Source organism: Neopsephotus bourkii, unplaced genomic scaffold (genome assembly GCF_033783945.1).
Source record: "Neopsephotus bourkii isolate Nb327-2 ecotype Australia unplaced genomic scaffold, CSIRO-AGI_Nbou_v1 NB_1622, whole genome shotgun sequence".
Classification (NCBI taxonomy): domain Eukaryota; kingdom Metazoa; phylum Chordata; class Aves; order Psittaciformes; family Psittacidae; genus Neopsephotus; species Neopsephotus bourkii.
This window is the reverse complement of record NW_026902097.1, coordinates 936,815-956,301: the sequence shown is the minus strand read 5'-3', so window position 1 is coordinate 956,301 and position 19,487 is coordinate 936,815. Positions and strand designations below refer to the sequence as shown.

The following is a 19,487-nucleotide window of genomic DNA, read 5'->3' as shown; positions in this document are numbered from 1 at the left end:
CAGGAGAAAATTGTGCTGAAAGCATCCCAAAAATGTGCATCCTGATCAGCACAGTTTTGGTGGGTTTTTTTTTTTTTTTGTCTGGCAATAGGAATTTTTCCAAATCCAGCTGTAAAGCTGTTATGTAAATAAACACCAGTGCTGTGAAGCTCCCAGACTAGTGTTATTAGTGATGCTGAAAAAGTTAATAAAAGCTAAATATTATATTTATTGAATATACCACAAAGAGGAGTAAAGTCCCTTAGAATTTGATTTAGTGTTATCCCTCCCACAGGAATAACTGGGAAAAGGACACCCTATTTGTTATTTTTATTATAAAGCCATACAGAACAGGTATTACATTTCATTGTCCTCTTCAGGGAGCCGAACCAGGGTCATTTGCGCCTCAACTTGACAATCTGCTTCCTCTCTTCAAAGGTGAAGAGACTAAGGCAGTCAAGTAAAGCGGCGAGCTGGGAGGCTGAACGTTTTCTGCTAAGTCTATAGGCAGGAGGAGGTGGGATTCTGCAACATGCCTGATACAGAAAGGAGGCATAAAAGCACAAGTGGAAATCAACATGCAGATGTGATGGAACCAGAGCTTGGTCTGTCCCTTTTGGTTCTCCAGCCGCGTATGCCCTGGCTCCGCTATGACCTCCATCTTGCTGAGTCTACTAAGAAATAAGAGTTCTTTGGCCCTGGCCCTTTTTTCATTTTTAAGTCTTTGCAGATCCAGCTCTCAAGGGCACATTGTGTGTTTGATCTCATTTTTATCATGGCTTCCCCTAAAAGCCAATCAGTACAGTTTGTGAAATAAATGGAAAGCCCATTCCTTTCACTTGCAGATACTGGCAAAATCAAGACAAGACAGATTTGGAAAAATCAGTTCAAACCTGGGAATAGGGAAAAAAGGAAAAGCCAGATGGAAAGGGGTAGTACAGCCACAGCAATTTATCTTTGAATTTTGGTTTTTATCATGGAGAAAGAGAAAGGTCTTCAATTATGTCAATTATGTCTATTATTGTCAGATCCTGATAATACTTAAAATAGTGGTAGAGGGGGTTATACTGCTAAAAGAAAAACCCTTTGGAGGATCTAGCAAAGTTCATTTTCTTGACAGAATTAGGAAATAATCAGCTGAAGAGAATCAATGAAGACAGACAAACACAACAGAGAAAGGGGAAAAATCTGCTCAGTGACAGGTCTAGCTCTCAACTTGGGAATTAAAAAGGGGTAAGTAGTGTAGCTTCCTGGGTCTCAGTTTAAGAATGTTCTTAACTCTATGCTTACACTTAAATTACTGAGCCAGTGTGTAAACTGACTCAGTAATTTAGTAGATGACCTCAGCAGGTTCTATGATTAATCTCAGCAATATTAACTTGTTGATATTTAAGGACACATTTATGCCAACTATGTAACTAAATTTGGATTCTAGGGGCCACAGCAGCAGACAATAATTTACTTTCAGTGCCTATGAAAGAGAAGCAGCTAGGCCTGAATAGTTAATACATCTATTTTGCTTCTTGCTTGCACTGAAAATGAGATCAGCAATATGTTTATTACATTCCCTAAATCATCAGACACAAACAGCAGTAAGAAATTTTCTAGCTGGCTGCTTGAGGACAAATTAACTCCTACTTCAACTCCATCACCTTTAAGGATGCTTTTCCTGCAATGGCTTTGATGTTTAGTGGACAAAGTAGAGTGGAATCAAGGGGAAAACATTAGAAGTATCTGTTTGACCTGCACTGCTTGATGCTGCTGTGATAAAATATAGCTTATTTTTTAACAGATATTTTGGAAAGATCCATCCAGTCTTGAGCCCAAAGTACAAACTTGCCTGTAGCAAGTGGCAAAAGACAGAATATTCAGATTATCTGGAAGTGGCCCATAATATGGAACTAGTTTCTCTTCCCCTCTGCTGACTCAACGACTGTGTACTTTCTATCTAAGTAACATTAGAGGGTATGGAGTTGACTTTCTGATAAGGAAGGGCCTTTTTGTTTTTCTCTGTTGTTGTCATCATTTTCTGGTTTAAAAATTCTAGATTCTTTCCTTTTATTAAAGTTTAGCTGCGGAGTTGTAATTTTCCTTGATATTGCTCCAGGCCAGTGTTTGTAAGGAGTACTAGTTTGAGTGCAGAGTGTCTTTGAGATATTCTACAGAAGCCCCTTTTCTGTAGCAGCATAATTTTTGGCAGCATACAGCCATGAAGGAGTCATGCTGGTTCTCCTTGTGAAGTAAAACTGAGTTCTACACTTCTGCTAAGACATCATGGCAGGGGTTTCTCCAGTGCTGCCCATTCAATAGACATGAGATCTAAGGGAGACTTTAATGGGAGATAGATAAGTCACTGGAAGATTTACTTCTTTGCTTGTCTCTGGGTTTGATGGCTCTACAGTGTTTTCAGATCTTTGCAGCCCTCACTCTGTCCCTGACAAGTTTATCAGGATTTTAAGACTTTGCATTCCCAATGGCAAGGTGCAAAGTTTCTTGTCCCTCTAATGCTAAAAGGGTTCACAGTTCCCACAGAGGACATAACAAACCTGTTCTGCTGTTATTTATGGAGGAAAACTGTTTGAAATGTCAGGACATGCCTGCTTCCTTTGTGAACACATTCTCAAATCCTAGGGGCTATTAAAATACAATCATAACTATAAAAATACCTGCACCAGGTGGTCCTTATTCATGGCATGCCACTTGTCATTCTTGACTCTAAAAGCTTCAGTTGGCAGTTCAGTGAGCAGCATTTATCCTGTGTGACTCTAACAATGCAGAGCCAATACTGAAAAACCCAACAGCAGAAAAAATTGTCTTCCAAAACATCTCAAAGAAAAAAAAAATCTCATTTTACTTGAAATGCCCTGAAATCGGTTGAAATGAAAGGAGAAATTGAAAAATGTAATTAATGTAAAACACAGACTATACTGTAATAAAACAATTCCCAATAATACTTGATCAAAGTGTTAAAAAGGCTTTACCCTGCTGCTTGTGCTGACTGCATTTTTCTCAGCTTGAATAATAAAAACGTTTCCTTTCCAGTTATAAAGAGATTTTCAGTCATAATTAGAGTGGTGTAGAGCAGACCATGTGTATAGGGGGAGTTTTACACTGAATGCCTTTGAAAATCCCAGTGGATATTGATCTCCTGGTGTATTTCACATTCTCATTTCTTTTTTTTAATTAGGTTTTTGAAGTGTCCGTATGTGGTGAAACAATGCTGATGTGTCTGAGCTGTGACTTGTCAAACCTACTGCCTCTGAGTACACTTCAAGGCATATTTTAATATGATGAAGGAAACTCTTGGTCTTACATGCCAGAGTCTACATTTGAGAGTGATTTGATTTGACCAAACTCTTTTAAACAAGAGTAGCAGGTCAGAGTATACATGCTTTGAGTGTGCATTTCTTAACAAGGTGTGATTCCACACTTTCTCCGAGCATCTCTTACATATGGCCTATCAGCCCATAATTCTCCCAAAAGAGGAACAGCTTATTGTTAATTTGTGTCTGTTTCCTCACAGGAAATTTTTTAGGATTTTCCCATGGAATTGACGGAAGGAATTGACCAGGAAGAATTACCATGCAATTGACGGAATAAAGAGTCAGGAGCTGTTAGACACACTAATGCTGACTGGATATAGCAGCTTTACTGCAAAAATCTCAGACACCTTCCGTATACCAGACTCCAGCGACCCAAACTGCAGAATTTTCCTTGGATCTCAGGGGATGACAAGGTAAAGGCAACGTGTGCACAGCTCCAGTTGTGGAGGCCAGTGATGGGATCTGGTGGGTGCCTTCCAGTCTGGAATAAAAAAACTGTGTGCCAAATTTCAGGATACACATTGAGATAGAACATAAGGCAAGGTTCAAAGCAAGTACCAGATTTGGCTCCACCTCAGCAGACGCTCTTACTCTCACTATATTGCCTGTGCATATCCCAAACGCAGAATAAGCTGTTAGTGTCCTAGAGACAGGCAGTATGATGTCTTACTCCTCTCCCTGTGTTCACGCCTCTTCCATCTTATTTCTTCCTTCTTCTTTCCCATTTTCTTTGTGAAAAAAAAAACACCCAACCCACAAAAAGAACCCAAAACCAAAAAAAATCCCCAGAGGTAACTTATCTGTAACTGTGATAACAGCATTTATTTTCATAATGGCTGAAAGTATTGCTACAATACATGGATTTCTTTACTTGCTGGTGCCATTGATCTGAATCCAATACAGGTTACCAGTTGTGGTATTCAAAGAGAGTTTTTATCAGCTCACAGCATACAGTGCTGACCCTATTGACATAAGCCATATGTGTAAATTCATTTGCAGTGAATAAACGAAAAGAAAGAAAAAAGTTGAGGAAATTAAATCTCAGCAAAACCAAACAGCTTGCACAGTATAGCTCCTAGAACATTTTGTATTGGCCTTGTGCATAAAGATTTGAGAATGTAACAGCTATTGCATGTCATTCAGCAATTTCCTGTGTGAGTCAGTGCAGAGGTATTTATCTCTGAGGAACTTGCAGAAACCTTCATTCTTAAGTCACTTGAAAGGGGGGAGGATGATGCACTTCAGATTGCAAACTCTGTAAATAAGCTCTGTAGTGTGGTCTGTAGCCCTGATCCAGTCTGGTGTCTGGGAAGCATTCAGTGGCCCTTCCAGCCAGCCTGTAAAGGTCACTGAAAAGTTCCCAGAGCTTTTGGTTGCATTCGTTTAGACCTAAATAGGATGATGGGTTTTTGTAACTTCACTTTCTGTGATTCCATTAGAAAACCTCACTTCTCATTCATACAGCAGTATTTCCATAAGGCCAAATTTCACTCTCACTTTGGAAAAATAGCAGCTTTTGGGCTCACCAAGAACAACATTGAAATTAACTTTAAGCGGTTGCCTTCAAGGCATTAACTTCATTAACAGTCATTACAGTTTGCAAAGCATTTTCTTCATCAGTGTAGCTTTTCAAGTAGAGAAACTGGCAGATCATACCCCTCCTTTCAAGTACAGCTCCCTTTGTACAAGTGTGTCTCTGTCCTTAGCTATGGCTCCTCCATGTCACCTTAGTGTAAGCAGCAACAGCTCTTTACTGCTACCGAGCAGTCTTAGAAAGTATCTGAAGAAACTTTGGCACTAAAACCTGAACTTCTAAATTCTGGAAACAAGCTCAAGCTGGAATGCGTTAAGTTCCCTTTTCCTGATCTTATATTACCCTCTAGTGGCTGAGTCCTTGAGCACCAGAACTTAAAGTATTGTTTAACTCAAGGTTTTCAAGCATTGCCCTTTAACTGGCCATATTTGACCTCTAAATTTCCAATAGGTTTTATGTTTTTTTAAAAAACTTTCTTCAAAATAAGAGAAAACGTGCAAAACCAACCGAATCACTTTATCTTTGAAGGAAATGAAAGCGAGAAACAGTGTATTTTTGCCAATGCAGAAAAAACGGTCTTCAGCACTGAAAAATGGAGAACCACAGTCTGAAGATAAAAATAGACCCTAAAAATGGATAAAGGTCTATTTTAAACCTCCCTGACATCTTTTGAGACTAGGTAAGGAATGAGAAAGGCAGAAAAAGCAATGAGATTAAATATTAAATACTTAGAAAAGTATGTTGAAAACTTCCATTTTTACTTGGGGTTGTCATGGAGGAGTAGTCATTTAAGGTTCTTAGGGAATAAAATTGTTTTAAATTTCAGCTTGTATTTCTAATTTCAAATTCTTAAGGGTTTGGAGGGATTGATATAATGTAAATTGATCAATATGTTTATCTCAAGGAATTTGGCAGTGAAATCACTGTCATGGTTTGCATTGCTCAGTTTGTTCATTCTTTATTATTCTAAATTTATCACAGAGTCGGAACAGTGTCTATTGCTATTAACAAATTGACAGACTCACATTAGCTTAGTTCCAGTTAAAGCAATAAAATAAATCTCAGGGCAATTAGGTAACTTCACACTTCCGTTATTTACAAAGGAATAGAGAGATTCAGATGTGTATTTCCTTCAGAACAATTACATTAAATGCCATATTTCTGTGACTTTGATTACATTAAAAGTGTTCAGTGAGTATTCATGATGTGCTCTTTGCACTGCCATGGTAATGAGTTATGTGATATTAGCTGCATTCTGGCAGGATAACTTATGTAAATAACCAACATGATTCTAGTTATGAATATGAGAACAGAACATTCAATTTCAAACTATGTTGTTTCAATATGATCCTATTGTTTATTGTAACTAACTGAAACAATTTAATCAACTTTGCATAACCGTCCAATGTATTTAATGGTGCTATTTTCCCCTAGCAAATCTTTCCATATGAATTATAGCAAAGTAAACTCAGCAGACATTCTTGACAAAAACTTTCCAAATAAAAGTATAATATTATTAGAAATTCATTCAGGATATATTGGAGCTTGGAACTCCAAGCATATGAATATTTATGAATCACAAAATAGTCCCCAAAATATCCAAAGATCAACATTTGTTTGTAACTGAAATAAAATGTATAGAATGTTTCCCCCCACCACTCAGGCCCCGTGTATGCAGCAGTCTTCAAAAGCAAGTTGTTGGATTTTTTATTTTGCTGCTCTCAGAACGAGGGCAGCTGCCCAAAAGATCATCCTCTCTGCCCATGGAATGTCACTGTAGTAAAACTCAAGCATTGTTGCGGATGTTTTATGTCTTTCAGTCCCAAACAGCTGGGCACTGTAAAACGTCAAAGAAATCACATCCAAATATCAACACAGCACAAATGGAACATGAATAATTTCTTGGGGTATTTTGCCCTAGTGGGTTAGCAAACATCAGATCAGTTGCATCCCATGTCCTGAGTTCTGCCTTTATTTGAGCCTTCCCAGGCAAACACTATTTACAGTGATGAAACATTCCCTTCCTCTATCCTTCTCTCCCTTCTAATGCCTAACCAGGTTAACTAATTACTAAATTCTAATAAATTATAGATCTTCTCACATATCCCTATCTCACATAGAATCATAGAATAGTTAGGGTTGGAAAGGACCTTAAGATCATCAAGTTCCAACCCCCCTGCCATGGGCAGGGACACCTCACACTAAACCATCTCACCCAAGGCTCTGTCCAGCCTGGCCTTGAACACTGCCAGGGACGGAGCATTCACAACCTCCCTGAGCAACCCATTCCAGTGCCTCCCCACCCTTACAATAAAGAACTTCTTCTTTATATCCAATCTAAACTTCTCCTGTTTAAGTTTTAACCTGTTACCCCTTGTCCTATCACTACAGTCCCTCATGAAGAGTCCCTCCCCAGCATCCCTATAAGCCCCCTTCAGATACTGGAAGGCTGCTCTGAGGTCTCCACGCAGCCTTCTCTTTTCCAGGCTGAACAGCCCCAACTTTCTCAGCTTATTTCTTATGGGAGGTGCTCCAGCCCCTGATCATCCTCGTGGCCTCCTCTGGACTTGTTCTTTTTATGTTGAGGACACCAGAACTGCACACAATACTCCAAGTGAGGTCTCACAAGAGCAGAGTAAAGGGGCAGGATCACCTCCTTCGACCTGCTGGTCACGCTCCTTTTGATGCAGCCCAGGATACGGTTGGCTTTCTGGGCTGCAAGTGCACACTGAAGCCGGCTCATGTTCATTTTCTCATCGACCAGCACCCCCAAGTCCTTCTCCGCAGGGCTGCTCTGAATCTCTTCTCTGCCCAGCCTGTAGCTGTGCCTGGGATTGCCCCGACCCAGGTGTAGGACCTTGCACTTGGCATGGTTAAACTTCATGAGGTTGGCATCAGCCCACCTCACAAGCGTGTCAAGGTCCCTCTAGATGGCATTCCTTCCCTCCAGCGTATCAACTGAACCACACAGCTTGGTGTCATCAGCAAACTTGCTGAGGGCGCACTCAATCCCACTGTCCATGTCAGCAATGAAGATGTTGAACAAGACCGGTCCCAACACTGATCCCTGAGGGACACCACTCATTACAGGTCTCCAGCCAGACATTGAGCCGTTGACCACAACTCTTTGTGTGAGGCCATCCAGCCAGTTCTTTATCCACCAAGTGGTCCATTCATCAAATTGATGTCTCTCCAATTTAGAGCCAAGAATGTCATGTAGGACAGTGTCGAACGCTTTGCACAAGTCCAGGTAGATGACATCAATGCCTCTACCCCAGTCCATCAGTTCTGTAGCCCCATCATAGAAGGCCACCAAATTGATCAGGCAGGATTTCCCCTTAGTGAAGCCATGCTGGCTGTCACCAAGCACCTTGTTGTTTTTCATGTGCCTTAGCATGCCTTCCAGGAGAATCTGCTCCAAGATTTTACCAGGCACAGAGGTGAGACTGAGTGGTCTGTAATTGCCCGGATCATCCATTTTCCCTTTCTCGAAAATGGGGTTATATTTCACCTTTTCCAGTCATTGTGAACTTCACCTGACTACCATGATTTTTCAAATACGGTGGACATCTTAGCTTTCCCATTATATCATGAGGGATCAATTAATTCTCCCAAGTTAAGAATAAAAATAAAATCACATCCTCCCTACAATATTAAGATAGGTTTTTCTGTGGTGTTTATCTCAAGCTGGTAGCTTGTATGGAAACAGTGTCTCAGTTTCTCATTGCAAAGAATGATCACATATTTTGAACACAGGAATATTGAAGCTTTTTTATGTTAAAGGCAGCAAACTTCCAGGGCTGTTGAGAATGTGAAACTGCTTAAAGTATCACCATAAGGTTCAGACTTTTCCACCCGTGATAAAGCCAGACAGTTCCAGTGTAAGAGAGGCCTGAACTCTTGTTTTTACTATCCCTTTTGATTTCAGCCTTTGAGACACTGAAGGAATTACCACTAATCCTTTAGAGCCATATAATCTGGTGCCCTACTGACCATTGATCTTAGAATCTGATTATTTTCATTCCCTTGATGCAACTTCAGTGAAGTTTTATATTTCAGCAGCAGAATTAACTTTTTTTTTAGTATAATCATTCTCTTTTAATCTCAATGCATCCTATTCTGCATTGCTTTGCCTCATATGAGCACGGCTTTTCTAGCCTCTTTCCAAGGTTCAAAGATAACAAGACACAGGTGCTCACAGCTAACTCCTACTTGAAACACCTTCCTGATCACACCCTTTTTGTTGGGAGGTATAAATTACTGTGGTGCTGGGCTTTGTTGGTAAGGAGGAGGTTTGGGTTGTGTGTATTTTGTACTGGAAGTCTCCAATATCTATGGATCTGTATGTTGTTACTCCTATGCTCTCTGGTAAGGCATGACTATGAGGAATTCCTTAGATTCATACTGAAAACTGTATCTTTGTAGCTAGCCTTTTCTGCTGTGTTCTCTTTGTAGTCTGTGTTTATGCAGCAGGAACCTTCAAAAATGCAGCAATTAAATAAGCTGAGGTATCTTTGAACTGGTCTAAAAATCTCGAGGTTTTTTGCATAAGTTACTTAGAAAAAGTGTTGGGGTTTTTTTATGGTTCTTTCAACTCTGAAGCTAAAGTCACATTTGGCTTACATTGAAAATTAGCTTTCAGTATATTGCTGCCTTGCTTTTGCAAGTGGCTCTGGATTAGGATATGAGGGAAGTGGGAGGCTAATTATTTAAAGTGAATGCAACAAATGTTGTATAATCCTCATAAAGGTCCACCTGAATTTGCTTCTGGCTGAGGCAGTGGTAGCAGTTCTGACATCTTTATAGACAATTCTCTTTCTTTTCATGAAGGATTATTCTTCAGCACCACATTTTAATAGTGTGAAGTCATTAAACTTCCCTCTAATTTTCTAAGCTAATTAAGGAAATAGAAGTTTGCTTCCTGGCAGCCTACCTTCTTTTTAATCTCTAGTGTGTGTATATTCATGTAACTGAGTTTGTCACTCTACTAAATTAAAAATTCAGAAGTAAAAGATTGCTACTTGAACCTAGAAATAATTAGGAACTTATGAACAAAGTTTCTGTTTCATTGGAAATGCTCTTACAGGGTCCTAAATTCTGTAATCTTTAATTACAAATGCCCATGGATTTCAAAGGCAAAATTTCAACAATTAAAAACTGGAGAATTTAGTTGGGCTGGGAAATCCTTTGGGATCCTAAAGAGAATCATGTGAATGTGCTGGTCTGTTTCCTGAGGTGTTACTGTGCCATTAAGACCCAGATTTGCACTTTTGCTCCCAGCACTCATTGACTCTGCGAAGAGTCTTTCAGATGAGATTTCAGAAGCACTTGAATGGTGCTTTGCGGACTTGTGGCCTTTTGACTACCTTGATTAGTCAAGCACGGAGCACAGCTAATGATGTCTCCCAGGTATCTTTAATCACAGGTCCTGAAATGCAGTTAGGTTACTGTTTTAATGGCCTGTCAGTTGATTTGCAGCCAGATTTTGGCATATTAACAGTTTTTCTTCTTTGAGTGCTTCACTTATGAAAGGTGCTCTCTTGGGACCCAGTCGAGGTAACATGGCTTGCTGCTGTGAATGGGTAGAGTAACTGCTGTCCTTATCCAACCTTTAAAAACTTAAAGAATGAGGAGAGATAAAAATGAGTCACTAAAGATGCTTGTAAGGCTGTATGGATTGGTTGTTCATGTCTAGCTGTGCATATAACTAAGTCTTCCCTGGTTATTTCCCTGAAGAAAGCCCTCTGTTTCACCACTGCCTGCATTCCTTTGAATCTATATGGTAAAAAAAATATAAAAGAGCTACCTTGATGAAATGAATGTTTCTTAAAGAGTTGCTTGGCCACAGAATGTATTAAGAAAATAACCTAGGGAACCCCTGGGCTATCTGATAGCTCAGCTGTTTCCAGGAAGAAAGGAGTTTGTATTGGTGCGGCATACTTGGGTTGGTATAACTGTATTCTCACTAGAGGGGCTGTGACTACTGCCAGCCCTACAGCTGGTTCTGGTCTTCTTCAAGGGCCTCAGTCTGACACCATCCTGCTTAAACCTTATTTCTTTGGGCAGCTGTCCACAATTGTGCCCTAATTGCAAAACCTGATGTTGGTTTTGCAGGTCTTCAGCTTTTCTAAGTACAACATAAAAAATGTTGGTAGGTCTTAAGGCAGCCAAGAAAGAAAAGCGTCAATAAAAAGTTTGGGCTTTCTGACTCTCATGTATTGGTATGAGGTCTAAACCTCATTAAAATGTAGCTGTGGAACAGTGGAATAAGATTTCTCACATAGGAGAGCCAGAGCCTTAACTTAGAAAAATAGGTTTTGTATGAGTAGATTTTCTTTCCTTTTTCCTTTCTGGGCACAAGGGTATTTACTCAACAGAATGTGGATTATTTCCTTGCTGTTTAGTAGCCTCAGAAACAACAACTGTGTCTGAAGAGAATCAGAAAGTCAGATTTGAGCACCTGTACCTGTCTGAAGCCTTGATCAAAATTCAGTGCTTGTACAATTGCAGAGAGACTCTCCTGTGCCAGCTGCTGTATGTGAGTGCCTAATGAAATACAGCACAGCACAAACTCTGCTGGAGTCGAGTCCTCACCAACATCCTAGGATGTCAGAAAAAATGTCAAACTTTCCAGCTCAGTTGGTTGGGCAGATTTGGAGTTATCCATAACAACATTGAATGAGACACTCTGATTTCTGCTTAAAACAGCCTCGGACCTACTGATGACTTACACCTACTAATGAAAAGGATGCAGGGGCAGGGAGGGTGTGTAGTGCCAATGTCTGAACTCTGGGTTCCACAAAGAAAGCAGTATTGAGACTGATGACTGTGGCTCAGGATAGACTGCACTGGAGAATTGCTTCTAAAGTGGGAAATTTTATGGCACAAAACCTGACTTCTGAGAGCTTATTTCACTATCTGTATTTGAAACAAGTCTCCGCAGAAATGAAGAAGCCCTTTTCAATGAAAAGGGTACCTTTCTCATAACACTTAAAAGAACACATGGAATTTTTGTTCACCCCAAGAAGATGATACCCATTCCTCCATTCAAAATATGTTTCAATGTGTGTGTTATATTTTTTCCCCTCAGACCACACCGATGTTGTCAAAACTGTCTAACTCCCAAAGACTACAGAGAAAATACTGCAGAACTGAGAATCTGAGTTGGGAATGCTATGTCAGTGCTGTTCTGACAGTGTTTTAACAAGGGGATCTACAAAACAGCTCTTTTCTAGCAGCAGTGAAACCACTAGGGAAACTTGTGGGTATGTGTTTGCCAAGAGGAGAGAGAAAGGTTGAGATTCATGGTAAGAAGATTGTGGCATTTGTAATACACTTGCGGTGTGTTTGTGATACACTGCTGTTGTTGCTTGGGTGATTAAAAAGATTAAACGGCTTCCAACACAGAGCAATGGAGTGGCTTGTAAAGTCAATAAAGGCAAATTTTTCTTTTGGGGTATTTTTTTAACCAAAGGGAATTTATCCCAGCCTGTGAACTGGTAGCAGAGATGTAGGGAGAAGTCCCTGCCCCTGCTGTGCAGTGCTTGGATATCTTTAGAGCAAGCCCTCACAGACAAAAAATAACAAAATCAAAGACTATGGGAAGACTGTGTATTCATGGGGCACAGCTTAATGGTCAGGCTGCTTCCACTGCAATATTTCATCCAGAACCTGAACTGTGTGGGTCATGTCTGACCTGCTGTAGGAGCAGCCAACCCACCCGGCTGCTTCCTGCCTTGGCCAGGCCAGCCACACAAGCAACCAGCACACAGGGTGCTCCAACCAGTTTCCTTCTGACCTCAAAATGTCTGTCCTGCTTTCAGTGCACCACACACCCCCCTCGGGCCTGTTTTGGGAAAAGAATATGGTGCTTGTCCGTGTACCATCCCAATTAATGAGGGAAGTCTCTGGAAGAATGAGATGCTGGTTCTGCTGGACCTTTTGACTTGTTCCTATAAAGCAGTTCTTAGAGGAACTAAGTTAATATGTTTTGCTCAGATATTTGGTGTTAAGCCAGTTGATGGGACAAAGGCTCAGGGAGGACTTTTCAGTGAGATTTAGTAAATGACTTGGGAAGTTTCTTTTGCCTTTTTTGTGGCAGAAAGAGATGTGGTCCTTTCTTTAGGTGTTTCATCTCAGAAATTCCATAGAATTGGAGGGGCTCATACTCAATATAATGTCTTTCCTGCTGTGTTACTGATACGCTGTGTCCTGGGTTCACCATGACATACTGGTTTTGTAGCCTTCAGCTTTAAATGCATTCAGAGCATTTAACAGCTTGGGAGGGGGCTGTCTGGGGAATGCTCTGGAGTAAACACCTCTTGTGTGGCCATGATGACAGGGAATTGATCTTGGTGATCCAGGTTTCTCTTCCAATTTCTTTTTTTTTGTAATGGGCATTTCTTTTTAAAGAAAAGATGTCTTAAAGGGAATAATTATCTTTTATTTATATATTTTTTTATCCTCAGGGCAAAAAATACGGACATGTGAACTCTCTGACCATCACTGAAACCCATGGTCTTTCTTTTCAGTGTCAGCTAATTGGTTTTTTTAAGCTTGGATCTACCAGTGAAGGGCAGTATATTCACACACATGGAAAATGAAAGAGGAAGAAAGAAAATTGCCCCAGTGAGTTTCCCCATTTCATACCCCTACCAGTCTTGTAAGAGCTCTCTTGATGTCACAGGAATGAAGCTACCCAGGACATTTTCCACCCACCCAGGAGGCAGGAAGTCCAGTGTGTGAGGGTTACATTGCATTCTTAGATTACTTTATGATTTTGTTCTTGTTAAAGCAAGAAATTTGAACGCTTATGGAGGCAGAGAAACCAGCACAGAATAAACAGTCACAGACATGAAGAGGCTATGGCATTCACATCACTGCATGCCTCCAGACACTGTCTTTCACCCATGCCTATGAGGAGGTAGCTCACATCCATAATTATTCTAGCATTGGCTTCATCCCTGCAAATTCTGTTTGCTGATACACAGTAAGAGGCTGAAAAGGACAAGAGGGGCTCCTTCACCATGGACCAGGAGCCACTTCTGTAGCAGAATGACTGTGAGCAATTTGAACGGCTGCAAGCTCTTTCCTATCCAGGCTCTGCTGGAGAGCCGCTTTGCCTCCTCCTGCAACCTTAGAGTAAACTTGTGCAATTGCTTCAGCTCACCTAGCAGAGCACTGCTGCAATACAGCCTTTCCTAGTTCTTCTCATGTTTGCCACTGGCTCCCAACCATGTGCACTAAGCTGGTGCTGTGGAGCTCATCAGCCTCTGATGAAACTACGGGAGCTGGCTAATGTGCAAGGAGGTGCAATGTTTCCAGCAGCCAGGACTTGTAAGTACACCTGGAGAAGCAAAGTCTCATGTTTTGGCCCTGGGTCCCAGAAGTCCTTTGACTCTGAGCAATTGCCTGGGCCATGGAGGAGCCCCATTGTGGTAGCACAGCACTGACGTGGGTACATGTGCCTTGGGAATGGGCACAGCTGGCCAGAGGTGTCTGATTCACCCAAAAACATGAACTGGGTATAGGGAGAAATGACAAAAGGGAAGTAGACCAAAGAATTGACTGTACATTAGGAATCTTTGTGGAGTTTGTTAATTTTGAGATGAATTGAGAGCATTAGTCTTGCAAGTGAGATCATCCTCAACATGAGTCTAACTGGAATTTATCTATCAGAAGATGGAATGAAACTATTCAAACTTTCTATGAAGCTACTTGTTAAAGATCAGTGGCTTTCAGTTGCAGTATATTAAGGTTGGCAGTGAATTTCTGATTCATAACTAAAAAGACATCATTGTCATCTTCTATGCTGGAAATTCTTAATACAATTTCTTTCTCATTTTCAAGTAATTTGCCTGAATAGAGAAGACAACTGACCTTGTCATTAGAGCACATGGTAGAAGCAAATGGTGTGTTTGTATTGCTATAGTTGGGTAACTTGATCAGTATGTTAATTTCTCAGTATTAAATGCCATGGTAATCCACACTGAGACCTTGTGAGTTCCATAAGAACAGTAAAGACTATTGGTGTGAAATTATTGCAGGGAAGGTACAAATGCTTAAATAATATATTAAGTTAATGAAAGCAGTTGCGAACTACTAAGTTGAAATGGAAAACTGCATCAAGTAACGTTTTCTGCTGTTCTTGGTGGATTGAACTTTGACAGTCCAGTTGCTGATCCTTCTTAAGCATGTTATCCCAGAGGTGCTACCACTGTCACTGATGGGTTTCAGCCTGGGCCACTGATGGGTCCATCTTGGAGCCAGGTAGCATTGGCTCCATTTAACATGGAGGAAGCTTCTAGCAGTTTCTCACAGAAGCCACCCTTGTAGCCTCCTTCCACTTCCACCCAGCTACCAAAATCTTACCAGACAACATCGTGTCACTTAGTAGTAGGTGAAAAGGCAGTGTGATGCAGAGACCAGTGTGTAACCCAGTATAGACTGCTGCATGCATATGCTTTGCAGGGTTGTCCAAAGCAAATTCCCTTGTTCAGGACAGGTTCCTAATGTTTGCTATGCCAGCTCTGTTTGCATTAGTTCTCTTGTTCTGAAACTTGAAGCTTTTGGCTTGAATAATTCTTCGTTTCCCATAATTAGATCTTTTTGTGAAAGCTCTTGGCAAGATTTGGTTTTGATATCATCTTCTGCCATTGCATGCTTGCATTGGTCACATGAACTTTGTTGGCACACCACAAGTGAGACTTGTAGTCACATTGGAAAATACATTAGTTGCCCAATTTGAATGTCACAGATACATTTGAAGTTTCTAATGCCAGCAATGGTCTCGGAGTGCTAATGCAGTCTGGGTTTAGTGAAAATGTTCACAAAGTTCAAATAAACTGCAGTTTTGGAGGGGCTGTTCTGAAAATCACTGAGCTTTGAGAATTCTGGATCTGGTTTAAGCACTGCAGATGGTTCCTTAATTAAATGAGCATGAACTAAAGCCTAGAATTAAACACAAGAAAGGTTAAAGTTGGGTATAAAATGTAAACTGGAATGTATAAATGGTAGACAAAATATTATTCAAGTCAAGCATTTTATAAAACTTTATTACCTTCAAAGCAGAAGAGGTTCTGCTGAAATGCACTTGAGGGGGATGAGCATGAAGGGAATGAAAAGGGATAAGAGACTCTATGGTTTGCAAATTCAGCAGAAGTCTGGAGAAAGAAACTCAGCTTGTCTGTGATTAGATTAATGTGGAGGAGAGTGTGTAATAGGAACTAGCAGGTAAGGAAGGCAGCTGGGGCACTGGATATGTAAGGATGGGGACAGGATGGAGGCGGTGGGACAGAGGGCTGAGAAGGAATGATGCCAACCATGGTCTGCAGTTGCTACAGCAGGTTCTTGGCAGAGATAAACAAGGGACTTGGGGCTTCTGGTGGTCAGTGTGACATCACTGCCAGCAAACAGGGACAGAAACTACTCAAATTACATGTCAAATCTCATCCTACTTGCAGAGCTGATGGTGGTCCCTGGCTCCCACCATGTCTGTCTTTACCTTATTTGTGGGTGTTCAAAGGCTCTTGATGACCTAAACAGTGTCAGTGTGACACCACACGATGGAACTTCTGTATTTCCAGTTTGGTTTTGTTTATTCCTAAGTCTGTAAGAAAAGTACAGACAGAATAACCACGAAAAATTACTGAAATTGCAAGTCAATTACTAAGATATGTACAAAAGCCCAAAAGAATAACTTCCACTTGAAGGGCAGTGGTGTGGGTATGGGAGGGGATGAGATTCAAACATCTCTACAGACCATGTAAGTGCTGCAGAAGAAACTTGTATCAGAGCATCTGTGCTCTTCTGTCAAATCAGAAATCCTACTGAAAAAATAATCTTCATCTTTTATTCTGGTTTATTTTGGAACAGCAAAAAGTTTGCAGGTGCTTGTTAGTGTTTTTGAGATGTGTCCCTCTTGCTTTTCTTCTTATTTGGCAGCACCTGGAGTATGACATTAAAATCCTTCTTGTCTGTACTTAATCTCCACCAAGCAGTCAGAAATTCCTTCAGTCCTACTGCCATTTCGCAAGTCACATCTGTAAATATCAGGAGTGAAATCCTGACCCAGTACAGTGAACACGGGATTTTGTACATTCTAAGTTAAATATTCTTTTATTTAAATGGAGCAGAGATACGGCTGCAATTCTTGAGCACCTTGAAATCATCAGCCAAACCTTGACTCCAAAATAGTCAGTGTAACATCACCAGTCATAGTTACGGAGCTGTGTGTTGACATGAAAACTACATGACCCAAGGATTGATTGGTTGATGTCCAATATAACGTGCTAGGGTTTTATGTTAAAAAAAAAAAAAAGCATTCAAAATCAATGCTTGCAAAGTTCTCCTCAGCAAATGAAGGAAATCGGCTTTTTATCATTATTTTTAATAAATAACACTGATTTTTCACAGTGTGAGAGGTTGTTCTATGTAGAATATGGTAGAGGAACTGATTGGCTGATCAGCAGGATAGGGTACATACAAAATTTTGGTACAGTTAAAGAGAATTAGAGCCTGTTCTGTACTTTAAGGATGTTATTTCTTTAAAGCTATTTACACTGTTTGGACATGCTTGGGCTTCAGTGTTGGTTTTAAATAATACACAGAAAACTAAGGTTTTTTTCTTACACAGTGTTTTTCCACTGAATTTTGAGCTGGGCAATCACACCCTCTAAAAAGACAGAGATCTAATGTCACCCAATGCTATCCACTTGCAGAAGATAATGACAACATGGCAGCACCTTTGAGTTTGCATCAGAGCTTACATGCTGTTTCTCTGACACGCAAACCAAGTTTACAGACCTGGGCTTACAGACAGGTAAAACCCTCCTCCATCAAGTTGCAGGCAGGCACACTGCACCTCCCTGATGACTTTTGAAGATACTAGTCTCTGAAATCATGGGTTTTCTGGCCTTTGTATTTCACTGGATCAAATTATGCTCCTGTCCACAGCAAATGTGTTTTCTTCCCTTACTCACTGGATCTACAGGTCTTAATGTCGTTCTTTCTCACCGTCCTCCAGCTGGCAGCTATAGAGAGATATTCCACCAGCCCCACTGTGAAAGCAATATCCATGGCTCAGTTTTCATGCCCCTGGGGTATGATCATCTACAGACCTGTTACTTCTGGCTCTGGAGATGATTTAAAAGTAGAAATGCTGTTGACTCGAGTAAGCAAACCCAGCAAATGTATCATGCTTTATTTTTCCATACAAGATTTCTATGTGTCTTTGAGAGAGACGTGGCAGGTTTAGCAGAGGAGGAACAGCACAGGGTGAGAATTTCCAAGTTGCTTTGAGATCTTCATTTAGTTTGGGAGTTTGCTTCACATGAACTTCATCAGAGACGTTGGAGGGGAGAATTTGTGTGTGCACACGTGTGTCTGTGCAAACACACCACTTTGCTTAAAGTGTAACGGCCGCTGCTCTTCATGTTCACATGGCTGCTACAACAATGCACTTCCCTGTGACAGTGAAGAGCCAGTTCCAGGCTTCTGGGGTTTGAGGTCAAGTTAGGTCTTACAGACAGTTCTGGGGGAAGTACTACAGTGAACACAGACTGACGTCTTCTGTGAAAGGCTTACTATTTTATTACATAATAAACAGAGCTCCACTTCTGACTCATCGCTTTGTTTTTTTTCCCCCATATGTAAATGAAACCACAGAGTTGTTTTGACTGGAGCTGGTTGTACATCCCTAGATAACCACTCAGCAACTGGAAGCTTCGCTGAAGTCAAGGAGGCTATGCAAATCAGTGCCTGCGTACTCCACGACTGGCTGCTCTCAGAAGGAAACAGCAAAGTTTTTAACATAACAGAACTGCCATAGTATTTTGAAACTGAAAATTAGAACTGGGGGAGGGGAGAAATTGTGACTGCATCAGGAAAAGGTATTATTTTGAAATCACGTTCTGTATGTTGTGATGGCTTTAAATGACACACAGGTAGTCCTGAATTGCCAGGTTTAGGCTGAAGCTGTTTTGTCTTGTGGTGAGTGAGAAGGTGGACACAATCAGCACCAAGCTGCACTATCTATTCTGCTAGGGGAATGTGCAGTGGATATGCACAGTTGTGTCAGTGGACACAGATGCAAGGTACTGAATGGTATTTCAAAACAGCAACTATTTTCTCATGCTGTGAAGGAGGAGACTGTGGCCTGATGTATTAAAGCGTATGAAGGATACCAAGAGAATAGTGGGGTTGTCCTGCACCCTGTAATGGAAGCACATGGAACGCCCATGTCCAGCCAGCATTGCTATCTGCTTCTGCATTGAGGCCCTCCGGAGACCCGTTCTCTCTGTTGGGCTTTCGGAGTTTGTTTTGGTTGCTTTGTTTGTTTTCTTCGACACACTTCAGTTTTGTCGGGCTTGGTACAAGTCTGTGTAAGGAAAATATTACCTTTACTTTCTGAGGCAAAAAAGTTACCCTCAATGAAACTGGCCAACTCCTTGTGAGAGCAGAGTTTCCAAACGGATGAAATGAATCTGAACGGGCATTTCACTCTGTCATTGCATGGCTGTTGTCATACCTTTCCCATAGCTTTTCTTCACTAACGAGCTTGGCATACTCTGAACTGTGCAAATGGCCAGTAAATGAGGAAAAAAAGAAAAGCGTGGGAAAAAGGAAAGTCTAAGGACTTCTCTTGGGCATTC

The 19,487-nt window shown here is 40.9% G+C and overlaps 2 long non-coding RNA genes across 2 annotated transcripts in view; one reads left to right on the top strand and one right to left on the bottom strand.

Annotated features, from left to right (window-relative positions):
- Positions 1-17,538, bottom strand: part of LOC133222812 (uncharacterized) — a 101,588-nt gene extending 84,050 nt beyond the window's left edge. The window contains exon 1 of the long non-coding RNA XR_009728377.1: positions 17,469-17,538. This is a non-coding gene — a long non-coding RNA (uncharacterized LOC133222812). The remainder of the gene's footprint in view (positions 1-17,468) is intronic.
- Positions 3,577-18,460, top strand: LOC133222813 (uncharacterized). The gene is made up of 2 exons (XR_009728378.1): positions 3,577-3,715; positions 17,471-18,460. It is a non-coding gene; the product is annotated as an uncharacterized LOC133222813 (long non-coding RNA).
- Positions 18,461-19,487: the final 1,027 nt, after the last annotated feature.